The sequence below is a fragment of the Haliaeetus albicilla genome, chromosome 11 (genome assembly GCF_947461875.1).
Source record: "Haliaeetus albicilla chromosome 11, bHalAlb1.1, whole genome shotgun sequence".
In the NCBI taxonomy this organism is placed as follows: domain Eukaryota; kingdom Metazoa; phylum Chordata; class Aves; order Accipitriformes; family Accipitridae; genus Haliaeetus; species Haliaeetus albicilla.
In genome coordinates this window covers 27,261,105-27,283,963 of record NC_091493.1, presented here as the reverse complement: position 1 = coordinate 27,283,963, position 22,859 = coordinate 27,261,105, and the positions used below count along the sequence as shown (strand labels likewise).

Here is a 22,859-nt window from a genome sequence, read left to right as displayed (position 1 = left end):
GTACGGCGGGGCGGGGCGCGGCGCGGTGCGGAGCGGGGCGCGGGGCGGGGCGCTCCGGCGGGGAGGGGGCGCAGGGCGGCGCGGCGCGGTGCGGTGCGGTGCGGTGCGCGGGGCGGTGCGCGGAGCGCGGGGCGGTGCGCGGAGCGTCCCCGGGGCCGCCGCGGTAAGAGGCGGCGGGAGCTGTCCGTGCGCCGCGGTGCTGAAGGGCCGTGGCGGCGGGCGGGTCACGGTGCGGGACAGATGGACGTATGTGTGTAGGGATGGACGGACACAGGCACACGGACGCAGAAGGAGGACACAGACGTACGCGGGCAGATGGACAAGGTCACACGCACGCACCAAGGAGACAGACGGACGCACGGGCACGCGAAAAGCGACAAGCGCGTTCACAGTAAGGCGCACGCATGCACACGCCGAGAGCCAGACAGACAAAGGGACAAGCAGACGCGCAGAGAGACACGCAGATGCACGCGCAGATGCACAGGCAAGGAGAGGCAGAAACACAGAAGGAGGCAGGCAGAAATGGGCCAAAAAGGCAGGCAGACGCGCAGGCACACACACGCACGCACGCACACGTATCACCCTGTCTGGGGTGTCCCCACCGTGCTGTGCTCAGGGGAACCTGTTCTGTGCGCCCGTGCCTGGGGTGAAGGTGTCCCCGGGGACTGCTCCCAGCACCTCTTCTCCAGTGGGAACTGGGGTGCCTACGGCAGCGTGGGGTCTCCACAGGATGGGGCAGCAGGCGGTTGGAGTGCAGGGAGGGTGCAGAGGGGGGGGACGTGCCTGGAGGAGGGGGTGCCCAGGACAGACATTCATCGCCAGTCCAGCCATGCTGCAGGGGACAGTCGGGGGAGGATTTTGCCTTTGGGTTGTTTGCCAGGAACTGAAAGAGCCGCTTCAGTTTCTCTCCTGTCCGCGCAAGCGGGCTGGGTCTTCCCACTGGCAGGGGTTTGCTGGGAGTACCCAGGGGTGCAGAGCTGATGGGAAGGGGGATGCACACACCCCACCTCCAGGCCAAGCACCCTGCCCGGGAACACGGCAGCCCAGGGCAGGACTTGCCAAGAGACCAGTGGGAAGTGTCTGATCTCTGGGAGCAGCAGCACAAAATGTACCTGTGAGATGGAAAAACAGCTTAAAATAACTGTGATCCAGGTGTGAGGAATGCAGTGAAATGTGCAACCTGATCCTGTCTCCTGCTGTACATCTCTGTGCCACTGAGATCTGCACTGATGCCCAGTTCCTCTACTCCACTTGTCCCTGTTTCTCCTCACAGGTGACCAGGGGACAGCATGAGGGAGGTTCAGCAGATGAGTGGGAAGAACAAGCAAGCCAGGGCTGGCACTGGAGAGAGCAGTGACTTCCAAAAGAGCTGTTGCTGTTTCAAAGGGACCAGCCAAATGGGGAGAGATGGTGCTGGGATTCACATCTCCTTGGAATCAGAAGTTAATCATAACAGTGGCTACGGAGGAGGCCCTGCAAGCAAGGAAGCAACCCTGGCTAGAGTGCACAGGAGCCCCTGTCCCGGAGCCATGCTTAGAAGGGCATTGCCTGGGGCAGAAACCCCACAGGGAAAGTATCCCTTTCACTTGGGAGCAAGGTGAGCCCAGCCCAAGGTGGAGCACTGCCCTGCTGCAGCAGCAGGCTGGTTCTAGGTCTGCAGCCAGGGATTGGCGAAAGGATCAACACACACATGTAGACACCCCGCCTTAGCCCCATATATCTGTCCCATAGGGCATAGGAGGAATGGGGAGTGTCGGTCAGTGGAGACAAAGGAAAGACAAGTGGAGAAAAGGAGAGACAGGAGCTATGCAGACACTTGGGTGAGAGACCTGGCTTGTGCCTTGATTTTCTAGGACTCAAATCTGCTCACAGGTAGTTTTCCTGGCAGGACTGTTTTTCTGAAGCCCATTTTAGGTCAGTGACAGTGAGGCTACAACACTTGGATCGTCCGAGTAGCCTAGGTTTTGGTGGCAGAGCAGGCCGGGCAGACAGCCTCACCACCGGCTGGGGGCTGCCGGCCGTCCTGGCCCTCAGCACGACGTCTGGCCCGGGCTGCCTGGCTCACACTGCTAATGCAGAAATCCTCTCCTCGGTCTGCTTTTTTTTTTCGGGTCTTTCGCATAGTCCTCACACACAAGTGCATTTTACCACTTCCTTGACATTTTTTGCTTTGCATTACAATATCCTAAGTCAGGTTTCTGCTACTGGGAGTAACTGATCAGATAACTGAGAAATTTCCAGCTCTGCTTAGTTATGTGTATGGCATTGTTTTGATGACTTTGCTCTGATGCTTATTACTGATGATAGAGGCTTCTGTGGTTCTCTTTTGTCTTGGAAAAGTGGAGCGCAGCTTATCCTGGCCTCCTCACTTGTGCTGTTTTAGCACTGCCATACCTGTGTAGCCTAACAGTGGAATTAGGAGTGTCACAGTCTCCTCCAGCAGAAGAAATGCAAGGGTCTCTGCAGGCACTGCTGACATTCATGGTAAAGACCCTTTGCCTCCCAATGGGTTGAGGTGTTCTGGACTCCTTCTACACAGAGGGAAGGATCGTAACTGCTGGAACCTTGTAGCTGAATGAGCACAAGGAGTTGGAGTCAATAGATGATAAATAAACGATAGTAAGCGCTGCTGTCCTGCAGAACAAGCTGCTTCTTACAGAGGAGTAAAAGGTGGCCGAGACCCTGGGATTCCACCTCAGCATGAGCTGCCAGTTCTGGGGGTGCTCCTTTGTTCCACGCAGCTGCAGCAGGACACCCATCCCAGGTGGTTGGCACCCAAATGCAATTCCCTTGTGAGTCCCTTGAGCCCTGACCCAGCTCTCGGGGGCTGACTTGGCCAACAAACCTGGGAGCTGTACAGGCCTCCCAGTGCGAGGGAGAGCTGCAGTGTGGCCACATCCTGGAGAAGGAACCATGTCCCAGCAGACCGGAAGGAAATCCTTGAAAGACCCAGACCAAATCCCCCAAATTCCATTCCGTTCCATTCTATTCAATTCTAAGGATGGAGGATGGAGACAAGCTGAACACCAGTGTGTCAGACCTGAAATGAGATGGCAAGCTGGAAGTGGGCACAAAGTGAAACCAGGGCAGTGCCTGGGCTGTGTTTGGCCTCAGGAAACCTTGACACCTGACTAACACATGGTTCTCTGTTGGGACACACACACTTGGCATCAGGGCAAACTTTCTAAGGCTAGAAAACAGAGAGAAAACCAAAGAGAAAGAGTCCCATGACTAAGAATTGTACACTACTGAAACCCGGTGTGTTGTATTAGGGATTAAATTGCCCAAGGCTACTCCATACTTCCCGGTTGCTTAAAAAAAACAAGTCTTGCATGTGAAACAGCATGAGGACTCCTTAAAACACCACAATCCTCCCCGCACAGCTGCTGCCTGCTGACAGGGCTCATTAAACAATTTATCTCCTGAGCTGCAATCTGCCTGGGCTTGTGATTCAAAGGAAAAACCTGTCCTCTGCGCTGTGCACACAGAGCGATGGGATGCACGCCTTCCCGCTGGTTTCCAGCACAGTCCATTAAACTAATGCTCTGGGTAGGTGTTTCACCACCCAGCTTCACCACAGCAGCCGCATGAGAGGGAAATGCTTCCTGACGGTGGGAAAAAGGCAGATCCAAGTGTATCCCAGGAGGCTGCTGCCAGATATCCCATAACACAGGCGGGTCTGACCCCCTGCGGGAAGGAGAGCTCTGTAGGTAAGGGTAACAAAATCAGGGAGAAAACATATGTAAGTGATAAACACATATGTAAGAAAGAAGGATGTATTTGCTGAATTGCACACACACAAAAACACTAATAAAAATAGGCAAATGGCCATACCGAGTCATTCTAACTCAGGAGTTTGCTTCTGACAGAGGCAGATTTATGCTTCCCTGGTATAACTTCTCTGGTTGTGGCTGTTTGCGGCTCTGGGGCTCCCCAGGCAGCAGCCACATCCCTGTGTTTGCTGGCCCTTATCTAATCAGTGCAAGTTCATGTCCTGGATGCCACCATGCTCTGTAATCCACAGTTTGATAATGTGCTGTATGAAAAAACGTCACCTTTGTTTGCACTTCAAAGTCACTGCCAGCTAATTTCATTCCATGCCCCTGGCTTGTGGGACACAGTGGAAGAGCTGGGACACAGTTCCTTCCCCCCCAACTCCCCATGCAGGATTTTGCAGACCTCAGTCTCTTTCCTAGGCTGAAGGATTTTCATCTGTTTAATTTCCCTTCACACTTTTACTCAACCTTGTTGGCCTCAGTGCATCTCCTGGGGATGTATGTTGGAAAGACACGCAGACACACAGGCAGACAGACACGCGCTCCAGGATGGGCCCTGCCATGAGGATGTGTGGAAATGAGCTCCCAAATACAGATGGACGCAGCTCCAAGTGAAACCCCTCATTGGATGCCTGGTGCAGGTGCCATGAGACGTCCCAGAGCATTGGGAGGTGCAGGCTGAGCGTCCCAGGCAGGTACCACCGCCCTGCCATGGGCTCAGTACCGAAAACCGGCTTTGCTTTAGCCAGAACTAACAGCACGTGTTAAAGGCTGGTGCCGTTGGGTGCTTCCCCTTGGCGAGGCGGTGGAGCAAGTCTGGCAGAGCCCAGAGAGCCACGATGGGCCAAGCGTGCCCGAGTCAGCAAAACCCTGCCCGGCAGCGTGTCCCTGTGCCATGGAGGGTGGTGGCAGTGCCTTATCGCACAGAGAGGGCAATAGGGAAAGCCGAGGGGGAGCATCCTTGGGGAGATAAAGGATGCACTGTGGTGGCGGGGCTGGAAAAGCCGCTGCTGGAGGAGGGGAGGCATTCCGGGCCTCCGGCTGCCACCCGAGGCACGGGAAGGGAGACCGGACCTGGGTGCCAGCGGTCTGGCAGAGCCCCATGGGCCCAGCATGAGCTGGGGCAGGTGGGTGGCTGCTGTCACCCTTGTCGCTGTTGGGGACCACCCCGAGGTGCCCAGGACCCCTCTGGGGCTGTGGCCTTTTCCAGGCCACCAGGGTCAGGAAAAACAGGCAGAAAAAGAGAGGCTTGTTTTGCCGGGAAGTTTTTTTTTGTCTGGCACATTTTGTGGCGGTGCCGGCCCAGGGTGGTACAACTGGGAACGGGCCAGGGGGTAGTTTTTGCTCTGCACAACCATTCCCTGAGCCTTTCCAGCCCAGACCACCATGCCCACAGGTGTGACGGACGCGGGCCCGTGCTCACTGGTGGCAGTGGACCCTTGCTTGGGGCGGGCAGGCAGGACCCCCCTCCTCCGGCCGCTGTGGCCAGTGTCCCCCAAGCCCCCGAGCCACCCGCAGCCGCTCCCCAGGACCTCCTTGCCACCCTTCCCACAGCGGATGGGGCGCACCCCGGCCCCCCTCGCCCCAGCCTGCGCTGCAGACACACTACCCCCCCAAATCAATAATTAATCGCGTTATTTTAACAGAAGCTGTGGCTCCTTCAGCCTTCGTGGCACGCGACACTGAGGCCGACTGAGAGAACTGTGGGGGCTCAGGCAGGCCGGGGGGGGGTGCAGGGCCAGGGGGGTGCAGGGCCGGGGGTGCAGCCCCAGAGATTTTGGCCGGAGCGATGCCAGGCGCTGGGGGGGTGGAGGGGCGGCTGTTGGGGGGAGGCCGTGCGGCTGTTCCTCGGGTTGGCACATTGCCGCCGCTCCCTGCCGCCGCTCCTCTACGGCTGAGCGCCGGGCTCGCACACTCTCCCCGGTCCCTGCCGCCGGGAGGGGCGGGGCGCGGGGTGCGCCTGCGCAATGCAGCCGCCTGGGCGCTGCGGCAGTTGTGCGGGGTAGTTCTTCCGAGCGCGGCAGGAGGTGAGAGCGGCCCGGGCGCGCGGGGGCAGTGCGCGCGTGCGGGTGCGCGTGCGCGCGCCGGGGACCGTTGGGGGGTGGTGGTGGGGGTGTGGGGGGGGGGGCAGCGGGGAGCGCCCCCTCCCCGCTCCCGTCAGGCGCGCACCCCGCGGAGGGGGGTGGGGGGCGTCTGTCCGCCGTGGCGGCCGGGGCTGAGGAGAGGAGAGGAGGGGAGGGGAGGGGCAGGGAGCGGAGCGGAGCGCGGGTGCCCGCCGGCGGCATTTCCCCTTCTGCCGGTGAGGGGATCCCTCGGAGGCAGCGCCCGCCGGCTCCGCCGCTTCCCCGGGGCCCGGCTGGCCCCCTTCCCCTGCCCGGCCGGCCCCCTTCCCCTGCCCGGCCGCCGTGCCCCGGCAGCCCCTGTTGCCTCCCCATCCCGTCCCAAGCAGGGCGGCCGCCGGGCTCCCTCAGCCCATGCCGTACGGGCCCCCTCTCCCGTCCCCGGGGCGGAGTGAACCCCCGAGCCCTTCCCGTCCCCACCGGCCCCCGAGCTGCTCCCTCCCAGCCGCAGGCTGCCCCGGCCCGGTGGCCGGCGGGGTGCGCCCCGGAGCTGCCCCCCTCTCCTCGGGGCAGGGTGGCTGTTTGGCTGCCGCCCCGGCGCGAGGAGCGCTCTCCCGCCTCTTCGCCGTCCGTCCGAGGCGCGGCGTGAGGAGAAGGAGCCCTCGGGAAGGCGTTTCTGAGGTTTGGGGCCAGCACCCACCCGGCGTGTTCTTTTCCGCCTTCCGTCCCACGTGGACGTGGAGGGGTCCCGGCGGCACCTCTCAGCCCGCAGCTTCCCCCCCCGGGGTAGCCGCCAGCCCGGCTGGGGAGGTGGTTAGAGGCGATCCTCTTCGCTGAGGAAAGCAAGCCCGATCCCGGCGCTGGGCAGAACGCTTCCCGGACAGCCTTGCATCAGGGCGAGGAGGGTTCATTGTCACTGCTCTGTTGCGTTTGAGTGGCTCTTGGCAATCCGGCCGCATCAGGCTTGAGCTGATAACCTAAAGCCGGGAGCGAGGCACCGGATAAATAAATAAATAAGGACAACGCAAAACTGCTTTGCCTGCATTTTGCTTATGCTTTTTTTTTTTTTTAATCCCTCCTTTTGTGCCAAAAGTAATGTTGCAAAATATATGGCGGAAACAAACCTGCACTGGTTTCTGATAGACTAGATGACTTAATAGGGCAGTACTGTTTCTCGTAGCACAGGCAGTTTTAAAAATTCCTGGAACCACTGAGATTATGAAACCCTCAAGTTTATTCCCTTGCTAGTGTTTCTAAAGGCTGCCAAGCTGGATACCAAGGATCCTCTCTGACGTGGTCTTGAGAACATTCCTCCCAAGGCATAATCACTCATGTTTTAAAAGATTATTTTTTTTTTTTAGCTCTGGAAGATTTACCATTTGAACCTTAAAGGTTGCAAAATGCTTTCTAAGTAGTCACTTAGAAGCGTCCCCCTCTTACCCATCCAAATGATCCTCTGCGTCAGTTTAGAGTAACATTTTGTCACTATCTGAAATATATTGTATTGATCCATATACCTGTTTGTCACTAGTGTGTAAATCGAAAATATGAACATTTTCAGGTCCTTTCAGGTGCTATGTGGTTTTACTGAAAACCAGAAACAAAACTCAAAACTACATTTTGATCCTGTGCTGAGTTTGTAGTTCTAGCAGTGAGGAAAAACCCTGGTGTTTTACTTGTGAACCAATCAGCTTAGCTGTGGAAGTCTGTCACAGTCCTTGTCAGCCCATGTCAGCCTAAACATATTTTAGAGTAGAACTGCTATTTAAAATAATCTATTGCCATTAGTCCAGAGCCCAAAAGATCATTCAGGAACTTGCTGGTTTGATTAACAGCAGTTGGAGTTTGTTCAAGCATAGACGTAGTTTCATTATATAGTACAATACAACCTTTACTCTGTATAGCGTTATTCAAACAAATTGTATGGCAAAATGCACCACCGAATTACATTTAAAATGCTCCATTGAATTAAGTACAATCGCAGAGATAAATGGGGAGAAAAATTGTAAGAATGGGAGAAATGTTTTCAGCTGAGGTTTGAAATTAACAGCCTGTTAGTATATTTGCATCGGTAGCATTAGTGTTATATGTTGTTTCTAGGATATACGCTAGCAAAAATCAGATGCAAGCTAAAATTTTCCCAGGCAAGTTTCCAGTTTGTAGGCAATTTTTAATAACAATAATAATAGTAACACACACACCCTCTTGATTTGCTACTCCTTGTCGTATTTGATTGCTAATACAGCTCGAATTGAAACTTAATAGACCCTTCCTAAAATCACTAGAAATATTTATCCTGGACTTTTTTAACTTCCAGGGGAATGTTTGTTTTTGAGAAAACAGAAACCTTAGTGTGGTGTTTACTGGTAAACACTGCAGTATTGTACTCTTTGGGGAAACATTGAAAGGAGTGGTTTATTTCCTTTAAAAATATCCAAGTATATTATTTTTGCATCTAAAGTAAAAGGGAAGCAAGCTATTAAAATAGTGTTTAACTGATGCTTATTGAAAAAGCGTGTAGGTTTATTTGCTCACATCATACCTGTTATTTGCAGTTCAGCTTAATAAAATAATGCTTCACTTAGAAACTGATAGATGGATGCTTAGCTTGTAGCATGAGCTGTTACCTGGGGATGGTCCCAGGCTGGCTGCAGAGTAGGTTTGCGGTGCTCCAGGACAAACTGAGCTGATCTGCAACCTTTGAATCCTACAGAAATTGTAGATATTGACTCACAAGGAGGTGCAGGAATAAGGGTTGGCTGCAGCTCTGCCCTGAAAATCTTGGGCAAGAGACAGAAGCGAGGTCATGCAGTCGCACTGAGCGAACCCATTCTTTTGTAGGAATTTGAAATTAGGGAGTGCTGTGGATCTGGGTGGTTCAGTATCATGCAACCTGCTGTTGCTCAGCCACTGGTGAAAATCCTACAGAGGTCTGTGATGACCCAAAGTAAAGTTACCATGTCGAAGCTGCTTGGCCTGGGGAAGGTGGATTAATGGTCTCCAGCCAGGCTGCAGTGGAAAGTTGTCATAGGAACTGGCTTGCTGTTTGGCAGGGCTGTGCCTTGTCTTCACTCCTTTAAAAAGAACACCTCAGTAACTCATCACCTCAGGATAAGGAGTGCTCATATGCCATCCAGCGTAAACCCATGAAGAGAGCAAGGCACTTATGCTCTACCCCAAGGGAAACTGAGGACAGCGCAATAAGTCAGCAGAGGACAGCCTGAGTGATGTACCTTGGGATGAGTTCGCAGTGCCTGCTCTGCGCCGTGTCCTTGCCTCAGGGTGGCTCACGAATGCTGGGTGTCCTGATATAAAACAGCTGTGGCTTTTTTAGCAGTGAGAATAATAGGACAGAAAAGTGAACAGAATGTGCCCGGGAATGGAAGCCTCGTCTCGCTCTTTGGGATGTGTTTGGGATGAGATATGTTACCAAGTCAGCGCATGGGAATTCTTCATTTATTGTCTGTACTGTATCTAGTTTTAAAATTTTATTTATAGTGTCAGCGGCACAAATATAATTTGAAATTATATTTGAAATGGCCGTGATCTGAGTCTTCAAAAGTTGGCTATTCTGTGCTGAAGCATATCTTATTCTTTGAGTATCTTCAAAGTGCACATTCATATAAATATTTCCTGTTGTAAAACGTCTGGTTTATGCTACTAAAGAAATTATTATTATGTGTCATGGTTATGATGCTCATAGCAATGAGCTGTATTTTGCTTTTTAATCATTATGTCTCCTTAACTGGAATGGTTCCTAGAACCTTGGACTGTGTACTCTATATAGAGAGCATGTATACATGGGTTGGCTTTCTTAACACAACCACAGAGAGAATCCAGCATGTACAATAAATAGAACTTAATGTACGGTAAATAGACCTTAAGCAACATCTGGAAAAAATTGCGTAGGTATTTAAGGTAGCTGCTGTAAGCAATTGATAATCTAAACCCACCTACATAAGCATAGTCATTAAGTCCCATGCACATGTTAGCAGGGCTAAAAAGGTGCTTGGGGCACCTGCCTGTATGAAGCCATATTGGGAGAAATACATTTTTTATATGACAGCATGAGATCAAGAAGGGTCCCTGAGTAATTCAGCCCAAAACACCCCACAGCAGTCTATGTCGAATCTTACTACTACCTGAATGTGTAACAGTATATGCACCTTACTATAAGGTCAAAAGCAGATTTGCTGTTACTTCCCGGACAGTTGGGTCCCCAAACGTAGGAGTAGTGAATGGCTGTGTGCCAGCCCTCTCAGTCCTATCACTTTTTCAAGTCTGGTACAGAATGGTAGAGGCTAAACTTGTTGCTTGCTGGTGACTTTAGCTTATCATCCTCTGGGTGTGAATACCTGCTGCGGGGTTTACCAGCACAGCTAGCCCTTTTTTAGTAGTTTCGTTAGAAAGAAAGTTCTGACTGAACTGGGGCGGTTGGAAACCCCACTGTGATTATCTGCATGCTACCTTCTCTTAACACATAAGCAAGAAAATAAGTGGGTTCTTACCCTGTGCATCATACCAGCTAAAACTGCTTTAAATTCTGCAAAGGTCTGAGCCCATTCAATGTGGAGAGCAGGAGTCACAGTAATGAGATACCGACAGAAATGATGCTGGGACGTGAGCAACCTGTTGGTTTCTCTTTTGAAATTAAAGGACGTGTGGGCACAGCTTCTGTAGGTGGATGGAAGAAGAAAGGGTGGCCCAAGGAGATGTGATTCTTCTGAGATTTGAGGGTGGCTCCAAAGTGAAATAAGTTAGTAGAAACAGATGTGTGGGAACAGTGTACTCTAGTACTGCTTGTATTGTATCCATCCTGTAAATAAGAAGGCAGTTTCAGTCTCCAAAACTACCATTCTGGCTCTTTTCACCACAAGTGATTTATTTAGAAACAAAGGTTCCTTGAAGTCATTATGCGTTCCAAACTTAGCTTAATGTAGTTACAGAGTTTTCACAGCTCCCAGCTGCCTTCCAGATATTTTCGAACAAAGACTTACTATTTTGCATATATGCTTACTACAGGATGATCATTTAACCTTGCTTGGCACAATTGGTTCAGAGGAAAGGGTAAAACAGAGATTTCCTGTACGGGTTTCTGTGCGAGGCTCTGCAGTAGAGTGGTTTTCCACTGTTTACTTAAGAACAGGCCTTTGGATTAGCTGGCTTTGACCCAGGCCTTGTAGTTCTCCCTGTTAACATTGGCATAATACGTAAAACACTTAAGATACATTCTTGCTAGATTTTCAGGAAGCAAATTCTTGCTGAACCCTCCAGGAAGGTGCACTTCCCCAAAATACTTTCCAACGGGGGTGGTCCAGCTTTGGCAGTCGGTGGTGGCCAGGTCTGGACTGTGGGACCTTCTGGGTGGGTTGCCCCTTGTGCGAGCTGCTGTCTTTCCCCTGGCAGTAGCTGCTGCCTGCACTGCTGCGGTAGCAACAGCTGCATCCCAGCTGTGTGCGCTAGGCTCAGGAGGAAGCGTTTAGCTGTTCAGGCAGTGTGTGCTGCTGAAATCAGTATTCCTTATCTCCTTTGGAGAATGGTAGCTGTGGGTGGGAATCAACTCATACTTTACTACTTGGACTGTGCTCCTCTTGGCATTTGCGTCAGATGTAGTGCATCTGGCCATGGCATATAACAAGAGAAACTTTCTAATTGGCTTCTAAAATAACCAAGGAGGGAAGGTAAATTCAAAAGAGAGAAGACCGATGGTTTAGCATAAAGCATACTAAAATCTCTAGACCAGCTGAATTTAGCTGGTGTTTGGGTTGGTTCATTTGGTGATGAGTTGCACATAGGCATGCATGGTGAATAATTAGGGACATGGGGTCAGAGAAGAGCATGTGAATGTTCTGCCCTCAGAAACCCAAAGAGGTGCTGAGTGAGATTTATGCCAGTGCTTTGTAATCATAACGCAGCAATTACCAATAATAACATCTAAAAGTAAGTGCTAGTAAACAGCAGGCTGCTTAGGTAATTTTGGAAGTGAATAAATAGAACCAGTTGCAATTAAAAATAAATAATCTTTTTAATTGTTGAGTTCCTTTGCTTTCTCTGAGATACCTTTTTTTTTCCCCCAAAGGAAGAGCTAAACATGTTGGCAAAGGTATTTCAAATGTTTCTTTCTGATCTTTTCAAGTCACCTTTTTGGATATTACAAAGCAATTCCATTTCAAGACTATGCAAAGACATACATGGCCTTTGAAGTCACAGGAAAGGGCTGCAAGATTTGGTCCCGAGTGTCCTGGTTAAATCATGTAGTTTCTGCCATCCTATGCAGAGTTCACTGAGACCTTTTAAGAACAGATACCCATAATAGCTGCATAGTTGTTTCTTTTTCATTGCTTGTTCAGTTCTACTTTTATAATGTTATTCTCTGTGTGCCTTTAGGTTGGGATGAGTTCATTCCCTACAGAAAAAACTGATCAGTTGAACAAAAATTGCAGGTGCTCTGAGCACCAGTTAGCTTGAGGCTGGCTCCGGAAACTGCTCTTCCTGTTCAGTTCCTGTAGCTTTCCCATCACTGAATACAAGTGGCCGAGTGAAGCTGGAAAGAGGAATTTAACATAGAAGCAAGCCAGACTGGTAAATCATCTGTTAGTTCTGCTGTCTGGAAACTGAGGCAGGAGTCGGATTTCATTTTCCACTTCATGTCACAAGCATCAGTTGGTGCACCGGTGATGTTTAAGGGCAGGTCAGCAAGGCAGCCCCTGTTTTGAGTCTTTTGGTGTTTTGGCATGCTGCATTTCCACATCACTTCCCTTTGTTAAAAAAAGGAAAATAAAACATTGCCTAAAGGGAAATACAAACACATGAACAGGGTCTCTCTGAAGGGAGAAGTGTTCAGCAGACCTTTTCCACCTGTAATCAAAAGCAGGGCTGCAGCTGACAGGGGTGGATAGAGCTCTGCTAGGGAAGAATGATAAAAACGAGCATTTGCTACATAAAGCTGTAAGTGGTTCAAGTAAGTAGACACAAACCCCCTTTTCTCTGTTCTTCAAAACCCTTGCTCTACTCAAAAGTGTCACTGCTAAGCAGTGACTAGCATACCAGACGATCTTCTGCTAAGTCCTTTTTAGTTAATAATACGAATTGAGCCTCTAGAAGGCATTAGTTTGCCCGTACCATTAACCACTTGGTGACTGCAGACATCCTGAGCAGAATGTGTCTTGCACATATTCTGGTGTTTATTAGTGCCCTCCTTATAGTGGTGTTGAAATGGGATGATTTTATAGAGAGTGAGTATGTTAAAAAATGTCATTGCTGGAATCATCTGCAGAGATGTGTGTGATATTTTATGAGCAAATTTTATACAAATTGGAAAGAGCTTTACTTGCTGTGATCTGGGATGAAATATCCATCAATAATTTGGGGACTTTTTCACTTCTGATCCAGAGAAATAACGCTGTAGTCTTTCTAAGAGTTTGTTAAAAACACATGTGTAATCTAACCTCTCCTATTTTTTTTTCATGTGATAATAGGTTAGGTAAATTCTTAACCTCTTGTTTTACATGTATTTTAACTTCTCTTGCAATATTGCACTGGCAGTTTTATGAGCCGAGGCCAAAAAACTCTGCTTGCTAAACTTGAGCAATCAGGAGGGAACAGATGATGAAAAACTAACAATGTTTTACTCATCTACCACTCATTTTTCCTCACAGACATGTAGTGAGTAGACATTAACAAAGACAGTAATAAAAAGCACTTTCCGTCCTCATAAATCGATGTGTGCTGGTGGGGTCAAGAACAAATATTGGAAAGGTTAGGACATGTAGAGAACTGTCTTCCCGTGTTGTGACGCTCAGAGCCAGGCTGGGATTTTTTTCAGTTGCTGTTTTGAAAGCAATTAGAAGGAGGCATTTCTGTGGCTGCACAGGAGGCTTTGTGCTGGCTGGGTGCATGGTCAGCTATTTTTATAGCGGCTACTGTAGGTCAGGTAACATGCTGAAAAAGAAGTCCTTCTCTGAATCAGGGCTGTCGTACTACTCTGCTTGGGACAAACGTTTTTAAAGGTGTCTCAGAACCTAGGGGATTCAAGCTGTTCACTCACCTGCAGCAGGAGCACAAGACTGCGCTGTTGAATGAGTCTTCAAGTCTACACTGCCAAGATACTTGAGGTTCCCTGAAGAGAGAAGTCCCAGCCAGAGGGAGGGTTCAGTGTCGGAAACTCTCAGCTCTGGTTTTGGGATAACAGGGACCTGCTGACGATGCCTTCATAGTTGTTTGTTAATGTTCTCTCACCCTTCAGGCTGACAGGTTTCTTCCAGGTTACAGCTGATGAAGTAGGTCTCGCACTTCATCCATGTTCCTTCTGAGTACCATATATGCTGAGACAAGTACAGAGAGAGCGCTATATATGCTGAGACAAGTACAGAGAGAGCGCTATGTGTGTCCTCCTCAGCTCCTGCTGGGGAACAGTCTCCTATGTCAGTAGGATTGATTTAACATATTAAAAAACAGTGAACTGAAGGGACCATGGAAAGATGACTTTGTTTTCCCCAAATAAACTTAGTGGTTTGTGTTTTGTTTGGATGAGGTAGTAAGAAGTTTCTGAAGAAAAAAAGTTGGTACAGTTGGAAAATGTTATAATCTAGGCCTTTGGTATCAATTGATAAAGCTGAGACAGTTAGGTTATCAAAGAGAAGCCAGAGACTTAGCAGAAGTTCAAAGTCATCCTAGATGTTCAGTTATTTTACAGATGAATTAAGTTACTTAAGTTGCCTAAGAAATACTGTATGAATTAGCAGACTTTTGGAAGAGCATGGGAGTACTGCAGAGAAGGTATTCATAAAATTAATTTACTTACAGAGTTTCCTTGGTTCTACACATCTGTCAAGATTAAATGAGATTTGGGGGCTGATAACATCTACATGGGGACACTATTGTGCCCTAAGGATAGATTTGTAATTTCTTTTGTAATCAGGCAGACTATAATTACTATGTTTGGCTCTGATTAAAAAAACAGGTCAGAAAAGGAATGGGTTGTGCTCTTTATGTGGAGGGGAACTTCACACTGTAAGAGCACTTCAAAACACCTACAGACTTGACATTCCCTGTTTTTTCACCTTTGTGCTTGCTCGGTTGGTAGGTCCATGTATCTTGATTCTCATCGGCAAGGAGCTGCTGTGTGGGGCTGCTTGCTAAGAACAGTGCAGGAAAGGTTTGGGTATGCACCTTTCTGATCTCTGCGATGAGTGGTAAGCACATGTCCAACCTCTGGTTTGGGGAGAAAGGATTTCTGTGCGGCTCAGGTGAGGGGTACCTGTGGTTACTGAACTAGGAGGAACATAGAGAAAGAGATAGTTGTACTTCTGGCCTTTGTAAGCATTTCAGGAGAGTGTTAGAGCCAGCCCAGGAGCGATTTTGATGAGCTGAGCCTGGATGCAGAAGGCTCTTGCTGTTCTCACCTGAGAGGCTAGATCAGCCTCAGGGAAGGCTTCTTGGAAAAGGGATAGGTAACCATTATTAAAGACAAAAGTAGGAAGCCCATGAATTCTGTAGTAGGCTGGTATGTGTCTGGAGCCCTGTATGTTAGGATAACTGAGAATCAAGATTCTCTTAACTAAATTATTTCTGTATTTATCTTCACAGTGCCTGATATGGCTGAGGAGTACCATTATTTTATCTTGTTTATGTTTTGTGGACAAACAGCAAGTTGAAAACTGGTTGAGTTTTGCATATCAAGTCTGTGGCCTTGCTGGGTATTAAGGCTTTCTCTCCTGTGTCTGGCTTAGTTCCATAGTCCTCAACTCACCCTTCTTCTTTTGAAAAGATAGGTTTATTTGTCAATGATCTGTCTGTTATTAGTGGGTAAGATCTCAAAAGGGAGAGAGACCAATGAGCATTTGGTGAGCTTTTTCCTTAAAGAAGGTGGGAGGAGAAGGGAATGGTGCTGGAGAAGAAAACTCTTAGCAAGGAAAAAAAAGAGTTGTCGCTGGTTTTGACAGATCAGCTCTCAGAATTACCGGATCGTCTTCAGCTGTTGATCTCAGTGTTTATTTTCAGTAACTTTTTTTTTTGAAGGAGGAGCCAGTGTTCCCCTGTTCAAGTATGCCAGCTTCTTTACTCAGCAGCACGTCCCTTGGCAAGTGTTGTGTCCAGAGCCCTGGGACTCATGCTGACTAGCCAGCTGGCTATCTGCACCTGGGCTGAGCAGGGACCGCTTTCAGCCAAGGCTGGCAGGAGATGTGAACTCATGTTTCCAGCCTACAGAGATGGTTCAGATGCTGATTCTGCTGTCCCATCTGTTTATGTAGCCCATAAACATGTAGAGAGGGCCCATCCAGCATGGAAGAGGGTTCAAGTGTCTCTAAAAAACCATCCTTATTCTTCCCTTTACCTTCAAAGATTAGAAAAAAGCCAGAATAAGCTCTCAGTATCTTTGCTTTTTCTATAAAATATTAATGAAGCAGGGATGTGATCTTCAGAGACAAGAGGGTTTTTTACCAGTAAGCACAGTCAGTAAGGAAAGCCAATAAAATGTCCTCCCTCACCTTCAGTGTTTAGAAGATAAAGAGGACTTTTGGCTGTTTGTGTTATCCAAGCTGACCCAGTCGCATGCTTTCAGAATGACTGTGCTACTGATCAGAGTTGTGCATCTCAAATACTTTGTCAGTTGCTGCCGCACTTCTGGAAAGGCCCGTTAAGTCTGTATTTGCTTCCTGAAACACAGTGGAATCTAATGAAAAGCATCATTGTTTTGCAACACTGTGACCTGCTGCCAAAAGAGCTACTGTTGTATAATCCTTAATAGCAGGTTAGAGTGGCAGTTGTTCCTTAGTTTGAAATCGGTATGTGGAAGGATGGCTTTCTAGTTCTCTCTCCGGGGATGGCATGTCTCATCTTGTCCTCTCTCTTTGGGAACTGTAACTCACAAAGAGGTGTTCAGCTATCCTGAGTTGGTAATAGATCTTTGCACAGGTTTGAATACCAAGGGTATTACTGAGGGGCGAGAAGCTGAAGGGGACAGAAGAAACTGGCAGTTTCCTTTGAGAATGGGAAGCAGTGCTCTGGCTGCTGAGTACCAGGGGTTATATTTGTCTGTTCTTGCCGGCAAGTTTATTTGTTGCTAAAGATGCTATAGATTTTTGACGTAAAAGAACAGAAGAGTTTATCTTGACTTTCCTTTCTGATTTGCAGAATTCAGTGTGTTCACTTCCATGCTGACATTTCTGCCTTTCGTGCTGTTTATGTTAACCTGCAGCTTGGCTAGCACACTGTCACGCTTCATCTTCGTAGCAATGATACTAGTATTTGCAGATACCAGTCAAACATTGAGTTCCCATTGTGGTGGGCATTTGCATCAAAGCTTACCTCCCAGTTTTCAGCTAAAGTAAATACATGGGAACTCTTAAATATTTTCTTTAGGGTGGACTGTATTACAGTAGAGGGATCAAATTCATCTCTAGTTTTTAATCTTTCAAGACCCTGTGCAACTAGAGCAATTGCTTACGGGAAAAACAGTGAGTAAAATATTTGAATTATCTTACATGTTTCTTACTGGAATTTAACAGCTGGAAACAAAAAGCAGTGAGAACATCATCTAAGCCAGGTCCATGCTTGCTGTTGGCAGGCGTTCAGTTGGACAGCAGTTTGGGAACCTCTGCAGCAGAGGTTGCTGCAGGCTGCTGAAGACCTTTTCCCAAGGAAGCTTGTTTCCCAGGGCCATTAAGGTGCACAGTTCATGTTAGTGTTGGCTCCAAAGAGCCTTTGTTTGTCCATTCACCTTCTCTCCGGGTGAAACCTCTCTCTGGAGGTTTCTTTCCAATACTGCTTGTGCCTCATCCTCTTAGTCACTGATACATTGATTTATAAGGTGAGGAAGAGTCACCTGAGGCACGATACTCAGTTTGACTGACCTGCTGTGTAGCTCAGGCTGACTTTTCTGCATTAATTCTTGACTCTGTGAAAAAAGGCTAATTGAAACATCACACCACCACCACCCCCCTTCACTTAGAGCCCTCTGGTGATAGAAGGACTACTGTAGAAATTTGTTAAGTTGTTTCATAATTAACTGTCCTCTCTGTTAATATTTTTTATGTAGATTTATTTAATTTCCAGTCATGGGCTTTTGTTCTGTCATTGCTAGACTAAGAGCCCTCCACAGTCATGCTGCTTTCCTGTACATAAATGCTTCTAGACTATTTTCAAATTACCTGCAGAGCCGCTCTCTGTAAATTGGCAATCTTCCACTCCAGCCTTACTCCCTCTCACAGCTTTATTCCTTCCTCAATATAATCAGTATCGTTCTTGAATGGGGACAGCTGGCTGAAGACAGTTTTCCAGGAGTGTTTGTAGCAGTGACAGATAGGCACGTGGAGTCCTGCTTGGTAGTCTTGTACATCCCAGGATCATATTTGACCTGCAGTCACAGCATTTCGTTGAGAGCTCATGTTCACTGATTCTTCTCTGTGGCATAGCTCTTGCTCTTCTGGATCAAGTCTCACATTCCTTAAGTATGGTCGTCCTTTTTTTCTAGCAGTGGGACGATACAGGGCACACTAGACTTGGAAAAGTGGAGAACTAACATTACCTCTAACCAACTGTTTGTGTAAGAAACAGTATGTTGGAAACAACTTCATTAAAATGGTAATTCTGCAGGAAATACTGAGAAGCATGAGCTATATGGAAACTAGAAAATATGTTAATTAGCTCACTGGACAATTTGTGGTTCCCATTTCAAGGCAGTAAACTCAGTTACAAATAAATGAGAATGGATGGTCTCATGGTACTCAGAGAGGGTCAGATTTGAGGTTTGCTCTTCACAGAGTTGCACTGTGGAATTCATAGTTTTCCAGATTCCTTTCTAACCGTCCATAAAATTGATGATGATTAAATAATGCTTAAAATGTTTTAAATAAAATTTAATAATGTTTTAAATAACAAAGTGCTCTTTGGAGTTCCTCAATGAATAGAACTCCTTGGATGAAAAATGGGTGGTCACCCGAAGAAACTCCAAATTTATCGTGTCTGTGGGTTTTAGTGCGTCTAATGCATTTGGGTGCTGGATTATTGCTGGAGCTCTAGGCACTGTGCAGCCACTCTGTGGATATGGTTGCCAGTAGAAATAGTCTGATTAAAAAATCCATGTAAAATAAGCAGGGTTTTGTTAAATATATTTTACAACTTATTTGATATATAGCCATTACTTTAGCACCTGGCTTTACAACAGAGAAGATTCAGCCTGAAATTAAATCAAATCCTATAATAAGCCACATGAATAGCATTCTCCTTTCTAATACCTTACCCATTCAGAAATAACCCATGAGTTACCATCATCTATCAGTCAGACCATACTTAAATAAAGGTATGACTGGGAATGCTTTACCAATTTCATTAAAAGCACCCTTTTGGAAAAAGGAGCTTCACTGATGTCAGCACTGCAGTGGTGCCCAAGAGAAACAGCTACCCCCTTCCTGCGGGAGGACTCAAAGCCAGTGTCGGAGATTGCAAGCTTGGCGGTGGGAGGTTAATACAATCCATGGAGCAAGAAGAGTGTTATCAATCTAATGTAATCCAGTGAGTCTTTGTACTGCAAGTGGGATCTACTGTAAGCTCAAAACATGTGTCTGTGGTTAATCTTAACAGGCTCTTAACAGCAGGTCTCTACCTCTTTAATACCCTGTAATGGGCATACAGAATCTTCCTGCTTAAAGCCAACCTCAAGTATTATCATGAGCTGAGAGTAAGCTTTGAAGTGTCTCTTGGAAGTAATTTAATATTCTAATAGGAAGATCGTATTTTGTCCTTCCTGCCATCATGAACCTGAAACCTTGCTGTCAGAGAGGTGGCCACCCAGAAGTGGAAGTTCTTCAATTGAAGAACTTAACTTTAGGCACAAGGAGAAGAAAAAAAAAAGTCAATTTTCTGCTTTAGATCATTTACAAGCTTCACTGCTTATATTTGGAAACTGTGGGCTTTCCAGTGTTGCCAGAGATCTCAAGTCATGGACATACTAATTTTCCAAAAGTGTCACTAATTGAAAACACCTTTCGGAAACAATTTGCCATTGGCTATTAAGCAGAAACGTTGGCAGTAAAACACAGAGTGGTTTGAATTGTCATCCCAGGGTTGTGGGGGAGAGGGAGGGAACTATGTGAACTAACAGAGCTGGTGTGTAAGGCTGCAATTCAGAACAAAACTGGAACATCGTTCGGCATCCTGCGGCTTGGAGCGAGTCAGAAGCCTACTGCTTTGGGGCTTTTGTCGTGCGTAAGTACAGGTAGTTCTCAGTCTTCAAGAATCTGTAGACGTGATCTAGATACCTAGTATAACTGATACCTTCACCAAGACTGATTATATTTTTGTCTTCTAATTCTTCATTAACTGAATTCAGTGTTGTGATTTGCAGTGCATGTCCTAGCTGTGCCATCAGGTAAAGCTGACATAGCCTAAAATATATGCAGCTAATTATTTTAGGATTCTTGGGGAGACTTCAACCAGACTGGCTGGTTAAAGGTGTTCATCTCTGTGTATTGTTTAACATTCTCGTTCGTAGCAAATTGAGTGGGATATGCTTTGTTATCATCGAGGGTTTAACGGACTAGCATCGTTTTTTTAAAATGGAAACTAGAGACATTTCTTGAAGAATTCTACTCCTTCTGCATTGTTCTTCATCTCTGTTCAGTAGTGCCTCTGCTCTCTTGCAAGGATTTCTTAGAAAATCTTTTTATTGTCCTTAGATTTCCAAAAGTGGGACCTCCACCAAGTTTTGCAAGTTGGTGTATCACAAGACTTTTTTTCTTTTTTACATTGTACTGGTAGGAGGTCAAGGAGCAGTTTGTTCTGTTTTCCTGTGTGTTTTGATGGTACTCCTGGATTCTGTGGTCATACTGACTTCTGTACATCTGGGACCTGTAGTTCTGAGTTATCAGGAACATTAAAATGTGGACTGGGGAGTCCCCCACCCATTTTCTCTGCACTGTTCTTCCCAAGCAGAGCGTGAGCAGAGATTTCAGTATTTAGCTCACCTGAATAGTTCTCCTGGGATTCAGAGATGCCACTTAACAGACTCTTTTTCTCATTAGTTGGCAGTTTTGGTTCTAGAAATTCTATGTCACCTTGCCTTCTAGCAGTCCCAAGGTGTCTCATCTTTGTCTCGTCTGTCACATCCCTTCACTGAGTTTGTGACACACAGTTTGGGTTCGTGGCGTGTTTGAGGGCTCTACCCTCCTGGACACTGCTGGTGGGGCCTCCGGCTGCTCAGCTAGTCCCCAGCTGAGTTCAGTCACCCCTTGGCTGAGGAGGGAGCCTGCACAGAAAGGATTGTTCCAGGGACGTAGCCATTGAAGGGCTGGCATGTTAGGGAAAGGGGAGTAACGATTGGTATTTATACGCTAGACTCATTCATTGTCTTTGCAGAGAGCTTCAGTGTGGGCATGGTGGGTGCGATCAAGCACAGTGCCTGACTGGCGGTGTTGAAGAGGAGACTGAAATAGTTGCATGGCAAACAAGTAAATAGGCTGGGAATGTGGGTGCAACATGGGAGAGCCAGGGCTCAACGCAGGGTTTGACTCCTGCAAGGAACAGAAGTCAGGCATCTTTAGAAATGTGTAGAGATTTGAGCTTGCTGAGGGTGTATCAGTGTAGGCATTATTCCTACTGTGCAGTTTCAAGCAGGGCACATATATCAGAGCATGCTTGTATTTACGAAGCTGGCAACATTAAGTATGAAATTATATTTAATATACTTTTTAGCTGACCTTTTGGTGTCTGCCAGTTGATGCTAAGTATTGAAATTTGAATTTGTGTTAAAGTATACTGCACAAGGAAGATACGTTGCATCTCTGTGATTCATCGTGACAGCGGTAGGAACTCAGACTGGTTTTTAGCACAGAGACTGGGGAATTAGGACTTCTGCATTTGGTTCCCACTTGCTCTCTGTTACTACCTTCTCTGTGCCCCGCTATCCTTAGCTGACAAAACGGGGACAGCACCTTTTGCTGCCCCTAGATGTATTATGTGAATGAGAGTCGGTGGAGTGCTTTGGGATCGCAGGTGTAAGAACTGCCCTTCTGGGTGAGGCTGGGAGCGTGCCCAGCCCTGATCACACAGTGGCAGTAGATACTATTGAGGGGGATGACACAGTCCTGGCCACTTTCTGCAGTCCATCCCAGGATGTCAGATGCTCCAGAGGATCAAAACATATGATGCTAACCTGAGTGGATTTCACCTCCTCTGATGCTAGCTGTCCCAAGCGTCTAGCCTAAGCTAGGTGCAAGCTACTTCTGTTCTCGGTGGAGGGAGACGGACCCTCCTGGAAAGTGAGTCACTCTCTTTTCTTAGCCACCCTTACATGGACAGTCAACTCAGCTGCAGAAAAAACTGCTTTTCCCCTCCCCTGCCCTGTTCGTGAAGCCATGCCATGACTTGGACCAGGAATGTGAAACGAGTCTTGAACAAGCCAACCTCAATGCTGCTCCCTTTGCTTTTTCCCTCTCTCAGGATTTTAACGTGGTTCACTCCTCCCTTGCTGAGACCCCACAAAGCCCTTTGAGATGGAGCAGCATTGCAGTAGGGAGCATTGCAGTAGAGCAGTAGGAACTGCTCTAGCCTTGGCAAGGGCACCACAAGACTTGTCTGTACACCCACAGCCTCTGACTAGACGCAAAGCTTTTAAGTAGCTAACGTTAGGTGTGATGATTTTTCTCTCTATTCGCTTTCCGCTGTGCATGTACGTGTGTGGGTCGTACTGACAAGGCATTAATGATTCTTGAAGCAGAACGTGTGAGAAGAGGCAGATGTAGTGCATGGCAAATCAGTGTGAGTACGCTACAACCTTGGGATTGGTTAGTGATGCTTTTGTTTTCTGCTATATAAGCTCTCGGAGAATGTCCTGGAAAAAGTGGGATTGTTACTGCTATTTTGTTCATCTCTACATTTTAGCGTGTGTGCCTCTGATTTGGCATCGCATCATCGAAGTGTTAAAACAAACTCAGAAAAAAATACAGGCAGTGCATTTAACCTGAACACATCAAGTATCATCAGGTGCAGAAATTTCTAACTATTTGTTGGCCAAAAAAGATAA

At 47.6% G+C, this 22,859-nt stretch overlaps 1 protein-coding gene and 1 long non-coding RNA gene across 2 annotated transcripts in view; both read left to right on the top strand.

The window, feature by feature from the left end:
* Positions 1-8: 8 nt before the first annotated feature.
* LOC138687776 (uncharacterized) lies at positions 9-2,645 on the top strand. The gene is made up of 2 exons (XR_011326887.1): positions 9-391; positions 1,274-2,645. It is a non-coding gene; the product is annotated as an uncharacterized lncRNA (long non-coding RNA).
* A 3,048-nt stretch (positions 2,646-5,693) lies between these two features.
* NT5C2 (5'-nucleotidase, cytosolic II) overlaps positions 5,694-22,859 on the top strand; it is a 63,846-nt gene continuing 46,680 nt past the window's right edge. Inside the window, exon 1 of the mRNA XM_069796889.1 lies at positions 5,694-5,803. The gene's annotated coding sequence lies outside the window, so the exon portion shown is untranslated. The remainder of the gene's footprint in view (positions 5,804-22,859) is intronic.